General features: G+C 47.1%; 1 protein-coding gene across 7 annotated transcripts in view; it reads right to left on the reverse strand.

Annotated features, from left to right (window-relative positions):
• The window catches only part of BICRA (BRD4 interacting chromatin remodeling complex associated protein), a 1,420,469-nt gene that overhangs the window by 1,372,837 nt on the left and 24,808 nt on the right, over positions 1-22,824 (reverse strand). The gene's annotated exons all lie outside the window — the stretch shown is intronic.

Consider the following 22,824-nt stretch of genomic DNA (forward strand, 5'->3'; position numbering starts at 1 on the left):
CTGGCCATGTATCGCAAAGAAGAATTTTTAAAGTTCATTATACAGACAAAGCCATCTACCATGGGGTAACATTATGATGAAAATGTATGTGGGGTTTTGTCCATGTTCATTTAGAATCACAGGGAATGCAGAGTAACTCAGTGCATTGCATATGCTTGTGCATTTTTATAAATTCTAACCTTTTACAAAGCGGACGAGGAAAGAAACAGTTCAGACTCAGACTACTTGTTATATGTTCTGGTTTTGGGGATAGTATTCAATTCAGACTAATGTAAAACAAGTGGTAAACTCATTTTACCGCAGGCGATATGTCACTTTATTGCGTGTGGTAAAATACAAAACAAAACTGGTCACTGAATTGGGTCCATCTCAGGGGCTGTTTATATGAAAAACAGCATTCAGATGACCTGGTAAGTGTGGTCTGAGATACAGCCAAAGGGGTATTGTAAATAGAATACCACATGATAATTAAATTGTGATTCAGGGTGCACCAGATCCAGTTTTGGCTTACCACTCAGGATCCTAATATAACAAATATTAGGTAGTTTTATATTTACGTGTGCCACTATACCACAAAATATCCTAACAGGCTCATCAAACATACAGCAAAATACCTCTAACAGATGTCTAATGCAGTCCCGAGAAAAGGGTATTGTTTCACCCTAGGGTGGTGTTCATGGCCGACATCAATCAAGTCTGACATGTGCTAAAGGCTCAAAAGACCCTTAAAGGCTTTATCCACATAGTACGATCTACACCCAACCATTGTATCCAGAAACAATGTTCAACGTTGCGACAGACTCCACCCAATATCACTTTATTGCCTCATAGATCTTGGAGACAATTATTTTCTCAAAAAAGGGTTCCTGGGACACATTTGGAGCATTGATGTGCTTTAATATTATCTGTCTGTTCTCCATTGTCGCCTTCACAGCGATATATCTTCCTTCTGGGTCCTGCACAATTTTAATAATGGATAGCCGCAGTCATCTCCATGAGCAGGGCTCAACATTTCCATTCGCTCCAAGCCAATGGCTATTGATAACAGACCTTGGGCAATTAAGAATTATGTGTGTGTGTAGAATTGAAGTGGCAAGTGCCTTTTTATGGTTGACTAGTAGGTTGCAACACGACAAGAGATTCCCCCCCCCCCCCCCCCCCGTCCTAAAGATTATTCCAACTCCTCTGGTGGTACTCGCATAGTAACTAGATATTGCCTTATTATATATATATATATATATATATATATATATATATATTGCTCAAAAGAAAAGTCTCCATGTCTCTTTCTAAGATGTGTATCCTGTAAACACCATGTCTGCCCTTCTTTTATGAAGAGCAGCAAGGAATTTCTACTTCAAGGGGCCAATCGCTCCCTTAACATTCCAACTCAAGAATTTTAAAACCTTAGCTTTTCCACAACAGTGTTAGCACCCTTCAGTCCTTTGAAATGTATTTCAGTATAATTCATCGACAAGCTCTCATGCTGGGCTATCATGTGGTTAGCATAGGATCCCTAGTGGGGAGAGGGGTCAGACAATACCAGCAGTATGGGAGTTGAAAGGCACTTATCCCTTCATCCTCATTGTTAGACGAAACCCATCCCCACCTCGTCATCTACATGGCCAACAAGTTAAAACATTGTTTAGAAGAAATGTGCTTCGAGACAGAGTTGGCCATTTTGTTTAGTCAGGTGGAAGCTCATCAGTTCAACCACATCCATAGGGTCCATTTAATAGTGCCTGGGCAGTGAGGCCCAACCTGTTCTACTACAATCCAAAATCAAGTCTTGGAAATGCTCTAGACCATTTTATTTTAATAAATCGGAATGAGTATACTTCAAGACTCTGGCCCGAAAAGAAAAGAGGAACTTCCATTGTAGCGTTTAAGTCATTTATGAAAAAGCAGCAATTGGTCACCAAACATTAAATGTAGCCACCAGCTTTCGCTCTCTTATGTATATTGTAAAGCATATATATATATATATATAAAATTAGGCAACCAAATCCAAATTATTCATTTGATATCTATGCACTTCTCAACCATCATAAAAGCTATAATTTGCCAACTTTAAAGATCTCACCAAAATTCCTTTCGAATGCGTTTTTTAAGTGAATGTATATTCAGCTACTATGTTCTCCATCTATTGCTGTATATGTGTTTACTTTAGAGAAATCATTCAAATGCATGTATTCACTTATTCAGGTTTCGTTTTCAACTTGCAACTAGAACAAAGAGAAGGAACTATGACGCTTGCAAATCCATGATAAGTAGACATATGCACAAAAAGAGTTCAGATTACTCTGGCTAGAGTGTTTACAATATGACCAGGATATTTCCATTAGGACAGGAATGACCAGGCTAGCCTTTCATAGCAATAAAGTTGATTCAGACGGTCAAATTTCAAAATCCTGTTTAATGGTATGGAAGTGGGTGGAAACTGCTTCAAAAGTATGGATGAAAGGGGATGGGACGTAGGAGTATAACAAAGTTACTCACCGTAGTGACTACCTTACTCCTAGTCCATAGTCCCCTTTCTTCCATACTTTTGGGACATTCTGTCCATGGGGACAGGACCAGAGCACTTTTGAAGCATCCCAAAATACTTTTTTGTTCTTTTATTTTTACACAGGACCACCTCACATGACCGTTGCCCTCCTTCTCGAGCTCGACCCTGCGCATCACCCTTCCGGCCCTTTCTATTGCAAAAGTCGAAAGACCATTTAGCAAAATAAAGGATACTTTTCAGAGGAGGCGGCTGGCAGGCGTATGGAGGAAAGGGGACTATGGACTAGGAGTAAGGTAGTCACTATGGTGAGTAACTTTGTTATAGTCCTATGTCCAGTCCCCTTTCCTCCATACTTTTGGGAGATTCCCAAGCAGCGACCAAAGAAAACAGGAAGATGGAAATGTCCCTTATTGGGACAGGTTCTTAAGAACTGCCTGGCCGAACTGGGTGTCAGCCCAGGAATTCAGGTCAAGACAATAATGTCTACAAAAAGCCGAAGGGGAAGCCCACATAGCAGCTTTGGCCGTGTACTCCCAATGGATATATTTCTAGAAGGCAACAGGAGCCGCTTTGCCACAGACCAAATGTGCATGAACGCCCTTCGGGTGCGATCCAGAGTGAGTTGGACGCTTTCGAAGCAGGTTTACCTTTTGGGCCAACAAATGTAAGAAAGAGTTGTGAAGAACTTCTAAGGTCGCTTGTTCTGTCGAGGTAAAACTTCAGAGCTTGTCTGACGTCTAGGTTGTGTAGAACCATCTCTGCAACAGAGTCCGGCTACGGGAAGAAAACCGCTAAGGATATCGATTGGTTTATGTGGAACTCAACAATTTCTGGAAGGAAAGAAGGATGAGTGCAAAGCACAACTTCATCCTTGAGCAATGTTAGGAACGGATGTTCAACAGAGAGCTTGAAGCTCACATATTCTTCTTGCAGATGTTACTGCAATCAGGAAGGCCAGAAACGTACTTGAGCTCAGTAGTGGCCATAGGTTCAAATGGCTTACGACACAAAGCAGTGAGGACCACATTCAGATCCCATTTTGGGTGAGGAGGTCTGACCGGAGGAAAGAGATGAAGAACACCTGCAAAGTGCCTCTTTATTACTGGGTTTGCCAGTGAAAAGGAGCAACTGTCTGCAGACAAATAAGCTGCAATGGCAAATATGTATGTCCTGCACAATAGTATGTGGATGCCAGAGGTGGCAAGGTCTGATGTAAAAGACAAGCCACAGTCAATAGAAGCCTGTCGAGGATCAAGCTGTTTAGCTAGACACCAATCACAAAAACAAAGCCATTTGCTTTTGTACTGAGCCCTCGTAGAAGGCTTACGTGCTGCCTGAATTATGCACATATCCTCTGAAAGGTTAAACTGCGCTAAGGACCGGAACTCTGGTACCAGGCCGCCAAGTGGAAGTATTATGGGGAGAGGTGCCACAACTGGTGATTACATTGGTGATTGCTCTGGTGGAGAAGGTCAGGAATCTGCGGCAACCTGATTGAGTTGCATACCGATAGGTGTTGCAGCTCTGAAGACCAGAACCTGGCTGGCCACAAAGGAGCTATGAAGAGGAGAGTGCAGTTGGAAACACTCCCAGGTTTCTAGAGCGACCGATGAAGCAATGGCAAAGGCGGGCAGGCGTGCGCACGTCTTCATGTTGTCCCAAGGAAGACGCTCCAAGTCCGTCCCTGGAAGCATAAATAGGAAGTTTCCTGTTCGTGGAGGTCGCAAAGATGTTCACCGCTGGAGAACCCAATTGCTGGAAGATCCTAGTAAAAATATCGCTTTTCATCTCCCACTCGTAACTCGCCACAGACTGGCAGCTCAGGCAGTCTGCCCTAACATTGAATCGACCCGGAATGTGCACGGCCTGTAGCCAGACATTGTACTGGACAGCCCAATTCCAAAACTGGATAGCTAGATCCACCAGTGGAGGGGACCTGGTGCCCCCCTCTCTGCTTGTTGATGTAGTACATTGCTACGGAAATGTCTGTGCAAATTCGAACCACTCTTGATGATAGAGAGTTGAAAAGCTTTCAAACTTGAAAAACTGCCAGAAGCTCTAGGTAACTGATATGGGACATGCTCTCCTGGGGCGTCCACAGATCGTACACCTCGTGGTGACGTAGCGTGGCCCCCCCACCCTAGAAGGGAGGAGTCTGTTGTAACCGTGACGCGTGGGCAGGGCTCCTGGAAGGAGGTTCCCACTGAAAGGTTGTTGGTGGACGACGACCAGTGAATATCTGCCGTCATGGAGGATGGAACCAGAATCATTTTGGAGTTTATGTCCAGAGCTTGAGACCAGCAGTTATGAAGAGCAAGCTGAGTGCGCCTCATTTTCAGTCTTGCAAGAGGTAGGTCTAACACGCAAGAAGCCATAAGGCCCAGGAGTCTCTGGAACCACCAGGCCGACATGCGGGAGGACTGAAGGAAAAGCTGTCAAGTGGCTGATAAGTTGGCAAGTCTGTCCTCTGTCAGGAACACTCTTGCACTACAGTATCCCAACGGAAATCTAGAAAAAATCAGGTCTTGAGCAACCGTCAGACGATTTCCACCAGTTCACCGACAGCGCCAGTTGGAGCAGGAGCTCAAGGAGTGACTGAAGATTGGCCCTTCGCAGCCCGTGGGCAAGGACTCCGCAGAAGCCAACAGTCCAAATATGTATAATCATGAATTCCCTGCAGTCTGAGGAATGCTGCGATGACCGCCATCATCTTTGTAAAGACACGCAGTGCCGAGCTGAGACCAAACGGTAGCACTCGATACTGGAAGTGTTCAGTTCCCAGGGAACGATGCAGGTATTTCTGATGAGAGTCCCAGATCAGGATATGCATGTAAGCGTTCTGGTCCCGAAAATGTACCACATTGGGCAAATCGCCTTCCGGAGAAAGGACCTTATCTGGCTGGGCATAATCCTGTTGAATTTCTCTTGGGGTAGAAAGAGATTGCAGTTGGAGAGGTCGAGGATAGTGCGCAGGCCAGCCCAGTTGGGTTTGGGCACTGTAAACAGACAGGGGTATTATTCCCACCCTCCCCCTTGCTCCTGCAAGGGAACAGGTTCCACTACTCCGAGGTCTAGAGGTTTCTGTACCTTGGCTCTGAGGGAGGGTGACCCAGTCTGAAGAGGAGGGCGAGAGGGTGGGCTATGTGGGAGGGGCAAGCGGAAGCCCGCTCAAGCGACGAACAAAACCCATCTGTCTTCTGTGATGTCTGCCACGCCTCCACATGAGACAATATTCGTCCTCCCACCGGAGTCTCGCAAGACCGTTGGAAAACATAATTTAGATAGTTCATCAGCAGCAAGACCACCTGTGGCCAAAGAGGAGGCTGATGACAGAGAAAACCCGCCCAATGCATGCACAGCGCTCCTGGAACCCTCTGAAACCTGAGAAGGACCTTGTTTGGGTCCACGACCTCCGAGTAGAGGCCGCTTTAGCTGGGGTTTTGGCAAGGACTGGCAAAGATTTAGCCGCTTGCGCGCTTGCCTTTGTTTTGTGGAGTTCCTCATCGATGGAGGAGTGAAACAGTTATTTACCCTCGAAAGACCAAGTACTTTGTTCTGAACCTCCTTCGAGAACTCTGTAGCGTGCAGCCACACCTGGCGGGAGAGATCTTCTCCAACCATAAGGCAGCGAGCGGATGTTTCTACATGATGGGCCGCGGCCTCCAGCGGGTCCTGAGCCAGAACTCAGGCATCGGACAAGCCTTCTTTCAAATCTTCGAGCCGGTCAGGAGGGGTACAATCCTGATCCTCAAACTCCTTCCACAGCTTGAGATTTGCCACGGTCAGGATGACCTTGGTATTCGCATGTCGCAGCTGGAGAGCAGAATTGGAAAATACTTTTTCCCCCCGATGGCAACAAGAAGCTTGTCCTCCTTGGACAGACCCCGAGAAGCTGCCGTAGAGGATGTCGAGGACGGCTTAGACTGGAGCATAGCTACTACCACCACCGTTGAGGGGAGTGGACATGCAGTCAAGGGTATGTCTTCTGACGAGTGTAGCTTGTAGCGTGTGTCAAATTTCCTGTTCAGGTGCTGGCCGGAATGAGGGTTTTCCCAGAGTTTGCGGGCTTCAGCTAGACATCCTTTTAAAGGAAAGGCCTGTGCGCTACTGTGTCAAAAGAGTCAAGGCTCCTGAAAGTACACCTTCTTGTGGAGCCGGAGGGCCAGTACTGGAAGTTTAAGGGGTGCCTTCCTTCTTTGCACCCTCAGTAGGATCAGTTCGACCACAGAATTGCTTGTGGGCAGGCTTAGGGTCACCCCCCTCCCGCACAGCCAGAGCCCTCAGACGGGGACCCTCAATCTTGCCAGTTTTAATTATAGCCCCTAATCAGGAATCCTCCGGGTTAACTCTGGTGCCTTTAGTCACTGCACAGGAAACCTCGAGAGTAGTCTCTATATGAGTTTCAGACCTGGAAAACTCTGGGACTACCCTGGTGAAAACAGCCCCAGAAATGTTGAGCCTAACTTTAGCCCCCAGATGGGGAACTTCAGATGAAGATTTGGTCCTGACAACTCCTGACCAGGGGGGTGGGAGGGCCTCAGAGCAAACTCTGGAATCCAGGTTAGATCCCTTTCAGGACACCTCAGGAAGACACCTGGCACAAGAGCCACTTGCGCCCCTCCCGGAACCAGAAGACCCTGGGAAGCTGTCCCTTTGGGTGCCCTAAAAAAAGGAACTTCCGGGCGCTTCCTTTTTTCTTCAATGAACTGCTGTAAATGCGGAATCCGTTGAACACCTCCTCCCACCTGACAAGCCGACGCTGGAGTGCACAGACAGAGGGCGTTGCAGTAGAAGCAAGAGTCCCGCTGGTGTTCAGGGTCCAAGCACTCCAAACAGAGAGAATAGGGATTCCACCCTCGCGAAATGACGTTTGCATGAAGAACAGGACAAGAATCCCAGATGCTCTGGCATAGATAGAAGTAAGACGACCGTGGAACCGGAGCAGGAATATGAAGGACAAGGGAACAAAAAGAAAAAATTCCCTAAGTTGCAAGTGCATCTGACCCCGATCACGCAGAGAAAAGGACAAGGACGATGCGCTGGGCGGGGCTGCATTACGTGCCGTGGCCCTGCGTAAAAATAAAAGGACAACATTTTTTGATGCTTCAAAAGTGCCCCGGTCCCATCCCGATGGACGGAATGTCCCAAAGGTATGGAGGAAAGGGGACAGAACGTAGAAGTATGCCCGGTTTATATTTATGTTAATTAAATGTTCAAAGAAACATTATCATGATCAAGATTAGAAATCGGATAAAGCAATCTACTGTGATAATCAGAGTGGGCGAGATTATGCATTTCTTGGCATCCCGATGAAATTAACACCAGATTTGGTAGCTTCTGCAAGATTAGGGATCGATCTGAATTAATCAAAATCTCCAATTTCACAACTCATACGGAGGGATGGCACACTTTCCCGGTGACTCAGGCACTTGTGTTGCAGGATGGCGGGATAGAGCTTGTGGCAAATATATCTGAGTTTAATAAGTTCGGTTTCAACACATTTGCACAAATTTATGTTTATATTCACCCAATCTATATGGCGGTAGTTTTGCAAAAGTTAATGAGCACTGGGTTTTATAAGCACAGTTATGAAAATTAAAACCCAAACAAATGTACTAATGCAGATGGTGAACGTAGCTTATGCAGGCTTCAAAATGTGCACTCGCCAGCAGGCTTTGGCTACCGAGAAGGGACTTTTGGAAAGAATGGTACGAATGGTGTGCAGGATGTATGTGGATTACGGAGGGTTCAAGTGACTTTATGCTTGGCTAGTAGCTTGCAACCTTAAATAATTACCCACGTATGGGTGTGAACAAGGACACCAATTTGTTGGAAAGCGAACATTTCTCCATGGTAAACATTTTTTTTTTATAAACATTTTTTAAAAATTGGCTACCTGAACCACCAGGGGGCGCAGAGATGCACTGACGCATCTCCTCTCGTCTCCTCCGAAGGGTGCCGTTATTGGGACTTGAGCCCCCCCAGAACCCCCCGGAAGTGAAGTGCCAACCTCCACCGCAGCCTCCTACACCGTGGGGCACCGGAACGCCATAATTCCGGTCTCCCAACGTGGCACCTTCGCTGCGCAGTGAGCCCTCGAAGACAGGAGGGAGGGAGGGAGAGCCCCGGCTCCGCACATAAACAACGGAGGGCCGCGGCTAAGGTGAGGCCTACAGCTTCGTTGGACAGCGTGGGGAGAGCAGCCCCTCCCCCAAACTTTACTGCATCGCTCAGTGGTTCCAGCCCAGGAGGGCCCTTTGGAGAGCTGGTTTGCCCCTGCGACATCCTCGGCCCCCGCTTCTACCAGGGGACAAGCCCTTATCGGAGACCAGCGAGAGCAGAGGCCCCCGCCGGCGACTTGGCAGAACGGGCACCCCCCCCCCCCCAGGGGTGCACACAGCAGCCCACCCTCCCCCCCCCCCCCGCTTCGGGCCCTCCCTGGATCTGGCGATGGACCGGGAGACGTGCCGAGGGGGCACCGGAGCCCCCATGAAGTTAGAGGCTGCTCTAAAGTGCTGTATTATATTGGGGGCAAAGAGAGCCGGCCCCCGGACAATTGCTGTTAGGTTTCCACCTTACCCCACATCAGTGAACGCTCCCCTCCAGGGACTGCACGTGCATATGCTACTGGACCCAATGGTGGGACAGGGGGTGGGAACAGGCTCCCATTGACTTAGAACTGGAGAACAGGCCTAAACAACCCCCCACCCTAACAGTGAACACAGGGCCTGGACGACTGGCAGACAGGCAGGACCCCTTCGGAGCCGTATTGTGGCCTGGCAGCGGTGCCCATTAGACTTGGGGCTTTTAGGGGTGGCCCGGTGGAGTGGTGAAGATCTGGGCTAGGCCTATGAACTGGAAAGAATCCCTGCAGAAATTCCGATGTTCGGCCCCCGATATGCTCTGAGATGGCGGCCTCGACGCATCGGGAATTAACGGACACTAGCACGGTCACCAAGGGTATGGCCACCCTCCTCGAGGAGATCAGAGGCTTCAGAGCGGATATAGCGCTACGTCTGGACACCTTGGACAGAAAAGTGGATAATATAGACGACAGGGTTCAAGCGCTGGAAAATAATACGGCCTCGAACGACATCTTTGAGACGCAATTTGACATGCGCTTGGCGGAGCTCGAGAGGAGGGAAGAGAAATGTTCCCTAAAACTAGACGATTTGGAGAATAGGGAACGCTGCTGTAACCTGCGCTTTTTAGGCTTCCCGGAGCGTGAGGGTGAAACGCAAGCAGACATTATAAAAGCTGTTAATGCGGTGGTGGGATCACTCTTTGAAGGGGCTAACACGAACGAACCGACCATTGACAGAGCCCATAGAGCAGGCGCAGCCAACAGAGGCCCCAGGTCCATTCTAGTACGATTCCACTACTTTGCGGAGAAAAGTAAAATTCTTGAAATGGCCCGCAAGAAAGGCCCAGTGGACTGGGAGGGGGCCCAGATCTCGGTGTATCAGGATCGGTCTGCCTTCACCCTGGCGAGACGTCGGCTCTGCTCCCCGCTGACGAAAATGCTCCAGTCCAAAGGGGTCCGATATAGGTGGGGATACCCTTTTTCACTTTCCTTTGAGCTGGACGGCTACAAGTATGCTCTGGTCACGGAGGACGATATTCGCAGGGTGTCGGGGGGAGCTCCTGGATGATCTAAATATGGAAGTGGGCGAGCAAGAACACGAGAGTGCCCCAGCTGGCCCCGGGCGGACGAGGGCTCCACAGGAAAGGCTTAAGGTCCGAGGCCACAAGAAATTCAGAAGAATGGCCCAGGCATCCCCGAAGCAGCCTAACACTTGAAGAGCCCCCGGGAGCTTGACGATCAAGCGTGTACTCGATTCTGTGAGTGGGGTTGCGACGCAACTGTTTATGGACTGGTATGGACAAGGGGGTGCTGGGGCTTGAGCTGTTTTTGAAGAAGTTTAGGAGCCCGGAGGGGGGAGACAATGGTGGCCTGGATTGGCGACAAGATGAAGCCGCTTATCTACCAGGCGTTGAGGGGGGTGGGGGGAAGGAAAAGTTGGGGTTTGTTCACTGGGGATTTAGCTGGGTCACGCCAGGTTTTCAGGTCTATTTTGCACTTATAGAATTGTTTTTGGGCTTCAGCAGGGTGTGTGTGTTCTGTGGGAGCATTGACATTTCACGCTCCACGGAGTGAGCCATGAGCCCTTACCACCGCTTTGATGGATGATCCGCTCCAATTCTTGACAGTGGGGTCGTTAAATGTACGTGGGCTTAACTCACCTACAAAAAGGTCGTTGTTGGTGAGAGAATTTTCAAGGCTCCGGCTTCATTTCCTATTTGTACAAGAAACTCACTGGGTTCGGGGCAAGGAACCTAAGCTAAGGGCTAAAAACATTGATCAGGTGTATGTGGCGTCCTTCTGGGCTAAAAAACGTGAAGTGGCCCTCCTGGTCTCGCCCGGGGCCCACTTCGTGGCCAAAGCTCAGAAGTCGGACCCGGAAGGACGATATATTATGGTCAAGGGGGAGTTGAGGGGCCGGCTGTTCACCCTAGTTTGTATATATGCTCCAAACGAGGCACAGGATAGCTTCTGGGAGGGGATGAAAGAAAATTATGGCCTTTTCAGAGGGCACCCTATTGGTAGGTGGGGACTTTAACATGGTTCTTTGCCCCGATAGGGATAGAAAGTCAGTAAATTCATGTCCAAACTTGCGTCTCCATAAAAAACTGGCAGAAGTTTTCCAAGAAGTCAATGGAAAACTGGGCTTGAGTGATACGCATACCATTAAGCATGGCCGAGACCCGGCTTTTACTTTCTACTCAAAGCCTCATGCCACATTCTCTCGAATCGATTATATTCTGGTTGACGCCACGCTTCGAGGCGAGGTCACAGACTCAGGGGCGGAGATTGTTCCTTGGTCGGACCACGATTTGGTTAGAATAAAATTGGGTATTCCCCCTGCCCCTGCATCCGAATCCCTGTGGAGGTGCAACGACCTCCGCCTGCATGATAAGGAAGTACGCCAAACCCTTTTAGAAGCCATAAATGATTACTTCTCTGCCAATGACAATGGGGAGGTTGGCGTCATGGGTGTTTGGGAGGCATTCAAGGCAACCATTAGGGGCATCCTTATTGAGATAGGTTCGAGGAAAAAGAGGGAGAGGGGCCACGAGGAGCAACTATTGAGGGAAAAGATAAACACTATCCAACCGGGGGGGGAATTGAAAACGCAGATGTTCCCCGGACAATGGGAGGAGCTACAAAGATTGCGCTCTACGCTAGCGGACCTCCAGGTGGGACAAACGGAAAGGAAGTTGTCCTTCCTGAAACAGAAATACCTGGAAAAGGGGGAAAAAGCAGATACGATACTAGCTTGGAGGCTCTGCGAGCTTAGAAATAGAAGGAGGGTGAATTCCATTCGCACCCCGGAAGAGGACTCGACCGTGAGAGACAGCAAGATAGCCGAGCAATTCAGACAATATTATGAACGGCTGTATTGCTTGGAGTATGCAGGGGACGGGACCGAAATAGACGGCTTCCTGGACTCCCTCCCGATCCCGGGCCTCTCCCCTGACAAGGCAGAAACACTAGAACTTCCCATAACCCCTCAAGAGATAATAGACACCATATCCTCTTTGAAGAGTGGAACAGCCCCGGGGGATGATGGGTACACTGTAAGTTTTACAAGACCTATCGGTCTACGTTGGCCCCGTTTATGGCTAAGATGTTTAACTCGGCACTGGAACTGGGCTCCTTTCCACCCACGATGATGTCCGCCCTGATAGTAGTGCTCCCCAAGGAAGGGAAGGACCCCTCTCAGTGCCAATCATACCGCCCTATATCCCTCCTCAACGCTGATGTAAAGATACTGGCCAAACTTTTAGCAAACCGACTGGCGAGACACCTCCCATCCCTAGTGCACGGAGATCAGGTGGGCTTTATTCCGGGTCAACAGGGATCAGATAACATACGGAAGACCCTGGATCTTATGCACGAGGCTTCAAAGCAGGGGGTGTAAGGTTATCTCCTTTCATTAGATTAGGAAAAGGCCTTTGACCGTGTCGAGTGGCCTTATATGGGTAAAGTCCTCGGAAAAATGGGTCTGGGGGACAACTTCTGCGGTTGGGTTTCAGCACTTTACAATGGTCCCTCGGCGAGAATCTTGGTTAATGGTGGCACCTCAGACCCTCTGGCCCTATCTAGAGGCACCCGTCAGGGCTGTCCCTTGTCACCCCTTCTGTATGCCTTGGCAATGGAGCCCCTGGCTATAGCGATCAGAGCTGACCAGGAAATCACAGGGATTAGATGTGACAATTGCGACTTTAAACTCTCCCTGTTCGCAGACGATATCCTGGGCTACCTGACTAACCTTCAGCACTCTCTACCCCGATTATTCAGATTTATAGACTACTATGGCACCTTTTCGGGGCTCAAGGTGAACACGTCCACGTCTAGCATTATGCCCATGGGTCCCGGGGATCATGACATCGGGGGTAACTCCGAAATACTGGGAGTGAGAATAGAGCGGGTTTCCACCAGGTATTTGGGCACCACCATTCCCAGGGATCTGTCACAACTCTATCAATGTAACTTCCCGGGGATCCTGGCCAAGATTAGTGAGCCCAAACGATGGGCACCCCTCACACTCTCTTGGTTTGGGCGTATGGTCACGGTCAAAATGAATATCCTGCCCCGCCTTCTCTACCTCTTTGCGGCCCTCCCTGTGATGATCCCGGAGGCCTTCTTCGAGGAACTACAGTCCCGAGTCCTTCAGTTCATCTGGGCCGGTAAAAGAACAAGAGTCAAATTTTCTACCTTAACTCTTCCGAAGTCCCATGGGGGATTTGGCCTCCCGGACTTTAGACTTTACTACAAAGCAGCCCAACTCCGGGTGATGTTAGAGCACATGAGGGATGACCTGGGGACATATTGGACTGAGGTCCACACCCACCCGAAAAAAGTCAGGGACCTGCTATGGGCCCCCCCCTAAGGCCCTCCCCCTGCCCCATCTCAGAACGCACCCAACCTTATTAGCAGCCCTCTGGGCAGTCTGGAAGCCGAATAAGGACAACAAGCTGCTGTCATCCTGGCCGTCGCCTTTAACATCACTGTGGGGTCCCCCCATCGATCTAGACACCAGGGGCTTTCGAGACACACAGACATGGTCGGACTTGGGCCTGGAGAGGGTTGCTCAACTCTCTCGCGAGGAGGGTTTCATAGACTATGACCAGCTGACTGAGGCATTGAGTGACAACCCACCCTCAGTCTTTGAATATTTGCGTTTGAAAGGGATCCTGACCCACCCTCAGTGGGCCGAAAACTTCAAACGCCCCCTCACACCTTTCGAAACTGTCCTAGCTAAAAGTACCTCCCGGAAGGGCTCTCTGTCCAAGTTCTATGGCACCTTGATAACGGCTAATTTGGAGGGTAGACAGCCCTTCAAACGAATATGGGAAGATAGGTTAAGCATGACGCTGGACGACCACACATGGACGGCAATCTTTAAATCTATATTCACGGGTTCTCTGTACACCGCTGCCGTGGAACATAGCTTTAAGATACTCCATTCATGGCACCGCCCTCCAGCCACCCTGTCCAAAATGTTTAAAGAGGTGTCCCCTTTTTGCCCCAGGATGTGTCAACAGCGGGGCACTTGGTTTCACATGTGGTGGGGATGCCCGGTCATTCAGGTGTACTGGTCGGAACTGCTCAGCTGGATTAAGGACATAGAGGGGTACTCCCCGACTTTATTTCCACCGGAAATCCTCCTGGGCACCCCTATGGCGGAGACAGAACAGCATGCATTCCCGAGGTTCATTGGGGCCATGTTGAGGGCGGGGAGGCTAGCACTAGCCCAAAAATGGAAGAGTGTCTTCGCCCCATCCAAGGAGGAATGGCTTTGTAAACTTAGGTCGATCTTCACTTATGAAAAACTCACTGCAATAACAAATGATACCATGTCGGAATTTGTACAGGAATGGACGGCAGTGCTCCTTAACGACGATTGCATCTCTATGCGCCTGTAAAGAACAACCCTTAACGGCTCCATTTCACACTTCTCACCACTAACCCCAGGGACCTCGTTTGGGCCCCCTACTTGTTGTGAACCGATCTGACCCCACTATGTCAAATTGTATGACTAATAACATATAGATAATAGAATGTTTTCTTTGCAGCTTCTATAACCTGCATAACCTCTAGACCTGGTATGTTTAAAAAGTTGGGGGGCGGGGGGGTAGCTGCCGTGTAGTTATGGTTAAGTTGCTAAACTCATAGGAAGAGCACTTTTTTGGCGGCTCATATCTTCGCTCTCCGTGGAGGAATCCTCACCGAACTTTGCAAACAAAGTATATGGCCGGCTCTGAACTGTTTCGGCAATTTTGGCGAGGTTTCGTGCAGGGGGTCCCACATTTTTTTCCCCATAGACTGAATGAGGAAAAACTTTGCCCACGGCTACAGCCCGAACGGCTGGACGGATTGCACCAAATTTGTGGCAGGAGCGGGGGCTTGGGTCAGAAAGCGTGCTTTTGCGTGTTTGATGGAAATCGGACCAGTACTTTTGTTGCAAGGGACTGAAATGTACGTCCCAAAAAAATTACCATTTCCCTGTACGCTCCGCGGACCGAAATCTCATTGGCCTGCGGTACGCCATGCTGTCGGCGAACATAGGACGCGGCCGGTGGTTGGCTGGAGGGAAGCGTGCTGTACATCAAAGGTTTTGGGAAACGCTGCCATAGTGTATCAGAGGACAGTGTTGTGGTGTGTGTGCCAAGCTGCAAATGCATTGTGTTCACGGCTGGGCCTCTTGTATGTAAGTAACTGTGTGGCCACTAAAAGTACTCATCTCTGCCTCTGCCTCTGCTGGTGGTGGGCAGAAGGAATGGAAAGGGTGGGGAGTGAGAAGTGCTGCAAGTGACATCTCATTAGAAGAAGATGGTGGTGCGCCAGCGGTATCCGTGCATACTACGCCAATTTGTGGTTATCTGAACAGGCAACAATCTTGTGTGGTCATTGCAGGCAGCCTTCCTTATGGCATGCCAGCTGCAGCGGCGATGTCTTTCTGTGATGAGGCACATTTGCAAAAGGGGAGTGCACTCCACAAGACATGCACATTTACAGATAGGGTGTACTATGGTGTGCTGTGTGTGCTAAGTCAGTAGCCCCTTTTATGCCTGGCTGCAGCCCTTGCACAGCAAAGTACGTCCACTGGTTGAAAAGGTATGTCGACTGGTTGAAAGTCAGAGCCACATTGTCGCTTTGTGTGGGGTCTGGCTGCATTGCACACATTGTTGGTTGCATGGGTGTGGTGATTGGTAGAACATCGTACAGTTGTCGGTGTATGGGTGGAGATGCTGCAGTGACCAGTCGTGTACTGTGGCCACTGGGTGCACTAATGCAATAGTGTAAATATGGAAGAGGTTTTAGTGTGCATAGCGCGGATTAGTAATTGTTGAAGTGCACTTTGCAGTACTGCTTGTATGTACGTAGTACAGTGTGGAGAGTAGGACCAATGTTGCGAGGATTGTGTTGTTTGGTTGGCATTATTACAATGGTTTCTGATTGGAAGCGAGTAGTGCTGCCAAATCCTTTGGTATATTTGTGCATTACGGTAAGTGGAACATGTGTGCTTGCATTCCTGCTTTAGGGTGCAGAGGTTGGGTGGAAGTGCTGGTGCCCATGTTGACTTTCTGAATTGTGGCACATGCCTACATGTTCGCCTGCATAACTTTGTTATGTTGTGGTGGGTGTCGACAAGGTTGGTGACTTCTACACAATGGTTGTGGAGGACATTGTAGAGTTGGTAGAGCAGCAGAAGTGAGCTTGCCCCTGTTGCACAATAGGGAGCCACATGTCACCATTTGCTTTTGCTATGGTTAGGCCGTTAGAAGGCCCTTGTGTTAGGAAGTGCTGTAAGTTATGGCAGCATGAAAGGACATGCAGACCATTCACCACACCTGCACCCAACAGTGTAAGCCTTTATAACAGACACCACAACCTATTGCAGCCATGCTGTGGTCACTCTACATGCATTTGTAGTTGGTGACTTTTACACAATGGTTTCGGAGGACATTGTAGACTTGGTACAGCAGCAGAAGGGAGCTAGTATGCGTACATTAGCATACGGTGTGCATCATTGCCCCTGTTGAACAATAGGGAGCCACATGCCACCATGCACGTTTCCTGTGGTTTGGCATTTAGAATCGCCTTGCTTTTGGGAGTGCTAGAAGATGTTGCCGCATGAAAGGCCGTGCTCAGCAGCACACATGTAAACTATGGCTAACGTACACAGGCTCCTACATAACGTTCAGCACAACCAACGCAATGTTATGAAGCCATGCGTGCAAATATGTGCCCAGGGTGAAAGCTAGCAGGCTGAATTGTAGATGGGGAGTGCAGTGCACATGACATGAGCATGTAACCATAGCCTGTACTATGGCAGGCTCAATTGAAGATGGGGAGTGCAGTGCACATGGCATGAGCATTTACCCATAGCATGTACTATGGTGTGTTTAGGGCCTAGCGCCTTGCATGCATGGCTGGTGTGGAAAGCGAAAAAAGGAGGAGTCCTGCTTTACAGTGCACTGGCCCTCCGCGTACGTGGGGAAGCGTACGTGCCACATTCTGCATTTCTCACCATGCTGGCCAATGGGAGTATGGCTTTGTCAAATCAGGTGCTCAGGGTGTGCGTCATAGGCAAGAGCACCAATAGGGAGAAGGACTCCCCTGCTCCACTGGGGCGCGGCACTTGCGGTACTTGGGGAAAGGCACGTGCCACATTCTGTGCCTCTCACCATGGTGGCCAATGGAAATGGGACTGTGGGGAATGTCCAATCAGGTGTGCAGGGTGGGTGTCACAGAAAAGGGCGGCAATCATTTTTTCCATTAGTTTGTGCAGTGCGGCTGGCAAACATGGTAAGACACACAGTTTTCGTCATGGGTGATGCCTTTGTGTAAGATCTGTTCGTGTATGCCCTCCAAGAAGGCTTTTGTGGCAATTTTGGTTTGGAGGGAGTGGACACTTTGTGGTGCAGTGTCGAAGTGTGCTGTTTCGGTGGTGTGCTCGTAGCATGTCGATGCATGGCCTCTTCGGCCACAGCACATGTTTTGGTTGTGCACTGGAGCCTTTTTTTGGGTTCCATGGCTTGTTACCGTGTATGCCGTCAACTGAATAAGATGAAAGCAGTCCCACTGCCACGGTGCTTTTCTCATGTATACCCCCTCCCTTAGCATAGTGTGGAAGTATTCAAATGATTCCTGTCGCAGCCAGAGGCCGGAAAGTGGTCTGTCATCAACAGAAGCATGTGCGACTTCTTGAGTGCTGCTGGGATATTCTCCTGCGAGAATGAGAACATTGGTACTCAATATATAAACACTTTCAAAAGGAAATGGCATGTCTTTGTCGAACAGTGGCAACGACATTTTGTTTCACAATCTACAGGCTGCAGTGAAGACTCTATTGCAAGAATATGAGCTGCCGTTGAAAACACAAAATTACTTAGAATCACCTTTTTTTGCGTTTTTATATGGAAGCACCTTCATAAAAAAAAATATATGTAAATAAAAAGGCTCTTTTAAGAGCCGCTACAACTAAGGACGTCCCCTTCCCTGGTTGACAGTTATTCCCCCACTCCCCTGCGCGCACAGCACGAAAAAGAGCCAGCGAATATCGCGATAGTTGCAGGGTGCCACATGTTACATACGCCCCTTGTACAGAAGACTGCCATAGAAATGGGCCTGTAGAGGCTACAGGATTGGTCAATAAGGTTACAGGGTGTGGTGTGTACGCACAGACTGTGGTAAACAGTGTATTTGTCGACAGAAATGCAGAGGGTGCGGTTATGGCTGTGTGCTTCACGAGCCACAGCATGCAGGTTTTAGGGGAGTTCGAAATACATTGACTGAAAGTGAATGGAAAACACTACAGTGGCTGCTCATTTTGTAATCTCTTGACCCTCCTAGAATGACTACTAGGCTAGTGGTTGAGTGGATTTTGCAATGCCTGCAATGGCTGTTGCAAACTTTAAGGCCTGTCTCCAAGGTAGCGATAGCTCATCAAATCTTTGTTTCGATCCCTAGAAGTATACAGAGGGTCTTGATTCGGAATTATTATCCCACTGATTCCACAATTGAAAACAGGTTAAGTGTAACGAAATGGCTACTATGTACTTCCTCAAGAACATAATATGAATTTGATTGTTTTTATATTTCACCCTTATTAGATAAGAGGAGCATCTCTTGGATTTCACTGGGATACAAAAATAAAACTGGACAAAGGGAATTCCAAAAGGTTTGCAGTTCACAGTTTGGGTTGTATAAGTCGGTGAGCATAGTATGCAAGTGAACTTCAGAGTAGGTACTCTAGAGAGGGCTATGTTGTTTAAAAATGTGTATTGGTTTATAAAAAAATAAAAAGCAGCATACAAGAACATTCAATTTTAAAACAATTAAAGATAAAAGTTGAAAAAAGTATTCAGTTCAATCAAATAATTAATACCATTTCACCATACAATGAAAAAGTAAATATTAAATGAGGACACCCAAAACAAGACAATAATACAAAACATCAATAATTAGGTAAAACAAAAATCTCTTATCACCAATGAATTACTACTGTTTCATCATGAGAACAAAGGTAGTTCTATTACAACAAAAGAAGAAGTCAAATCGCACAGGTATAAAACCTACCACACCGATTACAATTCCACAGTTAAATTCAACTTAATTAGGCATGGTGTGGGTTGTCCGCAAAAAATCCTATACCAAAGAGAATCATTAAGAAAACCTACATCATGAACAAACTTGGAAATGGGCCGTAGAATTAAAGCCTGCAGAGCAGGGCATGGAATAAAGATGTGTTTCAATATCTCTACATACTGATTACAAAACCTGCAATTACTGTCAACACTAGGTTTCCTGGTGTACAATATTTAGCGTGTGTGCAATTGAGCCAGTCTCCTAAATGTTTGCATAAAGCAACCATCTGGGTATTTACTTAAGTACGAAGGGATGGAACCAAAGCACTTGTTCTCTAAACTCTGTTCATTAAACAATGTATAAGCATTCCCAGAATCACATGTTTTAATCCAATGATTTTATTTTCCTTTGCACTTCGTCTGGATTCATAACAAAGTTTTCACTGTTCAAATTAAAAAATTTTAAGCATTTGCCTTTGAAACTTTTCAAGCAGCCAGGCTCAGATTTAACTATCTGGGAGCAGAGCATTTGATAGAAGGTATTTTCACTCCGCACGATTATTTTCCTGTAAAGTGAGAGTGCTTTCCAAATGACCATTGCATACATTGATGACAACCCTAGATCGTACCTTATAATCACGGTATAAACACATTTTGGCAGATGCAAGGCCATTCTCCAAATTCACCCTTCCAATTTCCCAAAATCAAAATCTTCTGAGGATGAGCTAATTTCAAGTCCCTATGAAACCGCAGTCAGTACTTTCAAATTTGTAGAACTTTATCAGTGGTGTCAAAGTGAACCAGCAGTACTCCTGTGCAATAAATTACATCTGAATCCCAAATTGGGTCCCCATCTCATAATTTAGCATGTAGCACTGCACGATGAAACACTTTGACCAAAGTGAAGCCCAAATATCTGAAATTCCGAGTGTCCACTGGTTTAAAATCCCCCAACACCCAGCTGTAATTAGAGGGCCCTGCCTTAGGGCTATTAAAACACATTACATTGATCTTCTGAGGGGTAATTTTTAGTTAATTCCTATTGGTGTAATCATAAAAACAAGTTACAAGACGCTGTAAGCCCACTTGGGTCCGGTCCAATAGGAAGACATTGTCTGCGTAACAACCTCGCTCACCTACAATTTTGTGAAAAAGTGGCCTGGGATCCCACACCAGACACAGGGTTCTTTCAACAAATCTTAGAAATTTGATCTAATAACATTTTCGTATATCTGTGGGAAAATAATTATAATTCTACCATTATTTTAAAAGGTAAAAACTAAGCTAATCTTCGAAGAACGGGCCCTGAACCATTTTATTAATCGGCCATTTGTAGGCTCAAAAGCTTTACATTAACATACGGCTGTCACAGATCGTTGAAATCATGAATTTCGTAGACATTTTTTCCTGCATCACCACATTGCACGATTTGGGGATTATACAGAACTCCTGAAAATGCAATCACTAATTTGCATTTTCAAATACATCAAAAACTGGGCTGAACAAAAAGGTAACCTGCACATTACTTTTTTGGGTGTCATATCTATCCTCCACCCTCATCCCACCTATCTACGCAATGATTCTCCCTGCCATTACTGCATGTTCTAGCATACGCCTCCTTTGCCTCTCTTCATAGGCAAAGCGCTTTAATGCCATCACCTATGGCAGGAGGCGCTATACAAATGCAAGATAACATTTCAGGTGTGCTGTAAAGATCTGAGATGGCCTGAAACAGATACTACACCCGTCTCTAGTATGGAAGCAACACTGTGCTGGTCCAGTTAAAGAGCCATATTAAAAAGGGAGAAAACAATTGGACTTGAGGCAGATGGGACATTGCACCGGACATGGCGCCAGAGGCATGGTGCCAACAGGAAATGGCGCCAGAGACCGGATGTTGCAAAGCATGACTGAGGCTCGCATGAATGATTAAATACTGCTTTCCGTCAAAGGGTGGGGACACCGTGAAGAAGAGCCACAGGGAGGTGCCCTCCCACTGGAATGGTTTAAGAACCTATTCTACACAAAAAATAAAGGCAAACTTTAACAGGATTAGTGCGTGTGATGGGAAGCTTTACCGTGACCGAGGGAAACGCAGTGTAATGCCCTCATAAAAAGTCCCAAAACAGTGAAGACGAAAAGGTGCAATATGAAAAATATCACAAACAAAATGTAATTTTATTTTCAAGAACCAATATACATTTGGGGAATTTGTACTTTATGATGCTGTACAAAAGCGGAATTGGTCATCCAGAAATCCAATAACTTGCTGAGGTAATTAAATATTCACAACACAGACCAATTTCTTTAATCTAGCCATTTCTACGAATCAAAGTGAATGCTGTTTTATCTCGCTATGTTGTAAAGAGCTTCAATATACAGACTACGGGTGTTTACTGTATAAAGCAGGATCCAAGTTTTTATCTAAGACAGTATGGGCCTGATTCATGAAGTGTTTTATAATGAATATAGGAAAACGTTCCATGAATCAAGCCCTATGTGGCTTTAACAGTTTTCAAACTTGGTCACATTATTACATTGTCACATTATTACAAGACAATCTATCTGGTTGGGGGAAATTAGTAATAAGCGCTATGGCACAGACATACCCATACTACCTGAGGCATATTTAAATGGCACGTCTAGAAGAGCATTCCTGATACAAAAATAAATGACCCATTATTGTTAGGTCAGAATAAGAAAAGTGCTGCAGCCACAAGACACTGCCTGCTAATGCATCAACTCTAGTCACTTAGATTTGTATGAAATATTTTTGCGGCGATATTAAGGCATGGTACCTGCAGGGGAAACCCCTGCAACCCCTGCATTCTTTTTAAAGGACCGGGGGACACCCCTGCAACCAGTGTCCCCAAAAACCCCAAAAATTATCCCGCCGAAAAATATCACCTATGGCTGTTCCAGGCGACCATATATACGGCAATATTTTTGGTGGGGATAATATGTAATGATACTACAGAATCTGCATCACTTTTCAACCAGCCAAGATGAGCTTCCCTTAACTGAAATCTGTAAAAAGTTGATTTTCCGATAACAGAAGGAACCTGAGAACACCCATATGCCCAGTTTCGTTTTGAACCTTCACCCTGCGGTATGGCGAGATTTTTCTCTGCCTACTGGATGCAAATTGAATCTTACCTAGCTTTACCTTTAATTGCCAGATGACTGTACAGCGAGAGATACAATAAATAAGTGAGCAATCTTCAGTAAAGAGAGACTTTGAAAGTTCACCAACCAAGTTTAAAGGCCAGTGCATTACTACCAACACCAGTCATTACTAATGGACCTCAGCTTTCCGAACAATGTTTTTTTGCACATGGATGAACAGTTTAAGAGATCATTTCTCTCAGATCTGAGCTTTGAGAGGGTCAGAGCTGCTTCCCCCTCACCAGAGAACTGAAAAAAGATCCCATGAGTAGGAAACTCACGTCCCCTGCATAATATCATAGGCCAATGGATAGCCAAGAATTTAATAGAACATCTCTGTTTCAAGTAAATTAAGTACTATAAAGTCAGCATATTCACAGAAGAATTGCAATACAAATTCATAATACAGCAAAGTTTTTTTTAAAAAAAAAAAACGTGACCCAATGCGTTTCAGAAAACCTCTCTTCATCAGGGGTCCAGATAAGACATTA

Source organism: Ambystoma mexicanum, chromosome 2p (genome assembly GCF_040938575.1).
Source record: "Ambystoma mexicanum isolate Mex_15411 chromosome 2p, UKY_AmexF1_1, whole genome shotgun sequence".
NCBI classification, from domain to species: domain Eukaryota; kingdom Metazoa; phylum Chordata; class Amphibia; order Caudata; family Ambystomatidae; genus Ambystoma; species Ambystoma mexicanum.